At 40.4% G+C, this 3,267-nt stretch overlaps 2 protein-coding genes across 6 annotated transcripts in view; one reads left to right on the top strand and one right to left on the bottom strand.

Annotated features, from left to right (window-relative positions):
• LOC105501700 (ubiquitin-conjugating enzyme E2 variant 1-like) overlaps positions 1-3,123 on the bottom strand; it is a 26,526-nt gene extending 23,403 nt beyond the window's left edge. The window contains exon 1 of the mRNA XM_011927733.1: positions 3,009-3,123. The gene's annotated coding sequence lies outside the window, so the exon portion shown is untranslated. The remainder of the gene's footprint in view (positions 1-3,008) is intronic.
• The window catches only part of FBXL13 (F-box and leucine-rich repeat protein 13), a 317,665-nt gene that overhangs the window by 262,594 nt on the left and 51,804 nt on the right, over positions 1-3,267 (top strand). The gene's annotated exons all lie outside the window — the stretch shown is intronic.

Below are 3,267 nucleotides of genomic sequence, written 5' to 3'. Positions count from 1 at the left end.
ACTGGGGCCTATCATGGGGAGGGGTGAGGGGGGAGGGATTGTATTGGGGAGTTATACCTGATATAAATGATGAATTGATGGGTGCTGACAAGTTGATGGGTGCAGCACACCAACATGGCACAAGTATACATATGTAACAAACGTGCACGTTATGCACATGTACCCTAGAACTTATAATAAAAATAAAAAATAAAAAAAATTTAAAAAAAAGAAAACATAAATCATATGGTGGTGTCAATGTCTCTAGATTTTTAAAAAATTTAAGTAAGTGTCGTTTAGTTCCTAATGTGTTGTATATTATCTCTGCCACATTACAGCATAGTTCCCTAGGGGAGTGTTACCTATTACTATTATTACAGTAATAATGGGTCTTAAATTACTGACAGCATACAGATTATTTTCAAATTGAATTGCAAAAAGAGGAACTCTAATTGAATATTGGCATGCTGTTTCCATGTTAGTTTTAATTGTTTGTGTTATAAGGCTATCTAGTTTCAGCTATTTCTAGCCAAAAAATCTATTACTAAATACTATACTAAAATAGAAAGAAGCCAATGGGAGAACTTTAATAGTCATTGGTAGAGTCTAATCATTTCTTATAACTGCCCATCTGCCTCCTCTCCATCCCCACTGCCCCTGGCTTAGTTCAAGCACTATTTCTCGTATCACCTTTGCTGCAGGGTTAGCTTCCAGCATGCAAATCTCAGTCTGTCTATAAAAACAGACACACAGACCAGTGAAACAGAATAGAGAAACCAGAAGTAAGCCCACACATTTATAGCGATCTGATTTTTGAAAAAGGCACCAACAACACATATTGGGGAAAGAACATTCTCTTTAATAAATGGTGCTAGAAAACCTGGATAGCTACATGCAGAAGAATGGAACTAGATTCCCATCTCTCACCATATACAAAAATCAACTCAAAATGGATTAAGGACTTAAATGTAAGAGCCAGAAATATGAAACTATTTGAATAAAGAATAGACGAAACACTTCAGGACATTGGTTTGGGCAAAGATTTTTTTGGATGGTACCTCGAAAACACAGGCAACAAAAGAAAAAAAAATAGAAGAATGGTATTATATCAACCTAAAGAGCTTCTATACAGCAAAGGAAACAGTCAGCAGAGTGAAGAGACCACCTGTGGAATGGGAGAAAATGTTTACAAACTATGCTTATCTGACAAGGGTTCAGTATCCAGAATATACAAGGAACTCAAATAACTCAGTAGCAGAAAAACAAATAATCTGATGGGCAAAAGACCTGAATAGGCATTTATCAAAAGAAGACATACATGTGTACAGCCAACAGGTACATGAAGACAAACTCAACATCATTAACACCAGGGAACTGCAAATCAAAACTGCAATGAGCTGTCGCCTCATGCCAGTTAGAATGGCTATTATCAAAAAGCAAAAAGTAACAAATGCAGGCGAGGATATGCAGAAAGGGGAACTCTTATACACTGTTGATCGAAATTACAATTAGTATAGCCATTGTGGAAACATTATTGAGGTCCCTCAAAAAATTAATAATAGAACTATCATATGATCCGGCAATCCCACTACTTGGTATATATCCAGAGGAAATGAAATCAAGCCAGGCACAGAGGCTCATGCCTGCAATGCCAGCACTTTGGGAGGCCGAGGCAGGCAGATCACTTGAGGCCGGGAGTTCAAGACTAGCCTGGCCAACATGGCGAAACTTTGTCTTTACTAAAAATACAAAAATTAGCTGGACATGGTGGTGCATACCTGTGATCCCTGCTACTTGGGAGGCTGAAGCACGAGAACTGCCTGAACCCAGGAGGTAGAGGTTGCAGTGAGCCACTGAAGCACTGCACTCCAGCCTGAGTGACAGAGTGAGACTATCTCAAAGATAAAACAAAACAAAACAAAACAACAACAAAAAACCCACAAAGGAATTTAAATCAGTATGTCAAAGAGATATATGCACTCCCATGTGCACTGCAGCCAATATATACAATCAGCCTAAGTGTCCATCAATGGATGAATGGATTAAAAAATGTGATATATATATGCACAATAGAATACTATTCAGCCCAAAAAGTGTGAAATCTTTTCATTTGTGACAACATGGATGAGCCTAAAGGACATTGTGTTAAATGAAATAATCCAAGCACAGAAAGACAAATATCTCATCATCTCACTCATATGCGGAATCTAAAAAAGGGGATCTCACAGAAGTAGAGAGGAGAATAGTGGTTACCAGAGGCTGGGGAGGGAGTGGTGAGTGTCTCATGTGTCCGTGTGAAGAGATCACCAACAGGCTTTGTGTGAGCAACATGGCTGTTTATTTCACCTGGGTGCAGGCGGGCTGAGTCCGTAAAAGGAGTCAGCAAAGTGTGGTGGGATTATCACTGGTTCTTATAGGTTTTGGGATAGGCGGTGAAGTTAAGAGCAATGTTTTGGGGGCAGGGGATGAAGCTCACCAAGTACATTCTCAAGGGTGGGGAGAATTACAAAGAAACTTCTTAAGGGCAGGGGAGATTACAAAGTACATTGATCAGTTAAGGTGGAGCAGAAACAAATCACAATGGTGGAATGTCATCAGTTAAGCTATTTTCACTTTTTTTGTGGATCTTCAGTTGCTTCAGGCCATCTGGATGTATACGTGCAGGTCACTGGGGATATGATGGCTTAGCTTAGGCTCAGAGGCCTGACAGTGAGGGGGAGATGAGGAGAGGTTGGTCAATAGGTACAAAGTTACAGTGAGATGGGAGGAATAAGTTCTGGTGTTCTATCGCATGGTAGGGTGACTGTAGTTAACAATAATGTATTATTGTATATTTCAAAGTAGCTAGAAGAAAGGATTCTAAATGCGCTCACCACAAAGAAATAAATGATCAATGAGGTGACAGATATGCTAATTACTCTGATTTGATCATTACACAATGTCTACATGTGTTGAAACATCACACTGTGTCCCATAAATAGGCACAATTATTTTGTGTCAGTAAAAAGCAAAGCTTAAAAAATAGCTAGCTGGGCGCAGTGGCTCACGCCTGTAATCCCAGCACTTTGGGAGGCCGAGGCAGGTGGATCATGAGATCAGGAGATCGAGACCATCCTGACTAACATGGTGAAACCCCGTCTCTACTAAAAATACAAAAAAAAATTAGCCAGGTGTGGTGGCGGGTGCCTGTAGTCCCAGCTACAGGAGGCTGAGGCAGGAGAGTGGCATGAACCTGGGAGGCGGAGCTTGCAGTGAACTGAGATCGCACCACTGCACTCCAGCCTGTTT

This window comes from Colobus angolensis, unplaced genomic scaffold, assembly GCF_000951035.1.
Source record: "Colobus angolensis palliatus isolate OR3802 unplaced genomic scaffold, Cang.pa_1.0 Scaffold74, whole genome shotgun sequence".
In the NCBI taxonomy this organism is placed as follows: Eukaryota; Metazoa; Chordata; class Mammalia; order Primates; family Cercopithecidae; genus Colobus; species Colobus angolensis.
Note: the sequence above shows the minus strand (reverse complement) of the source record. Positions and strands in the feature narration are given on the sequence as shown.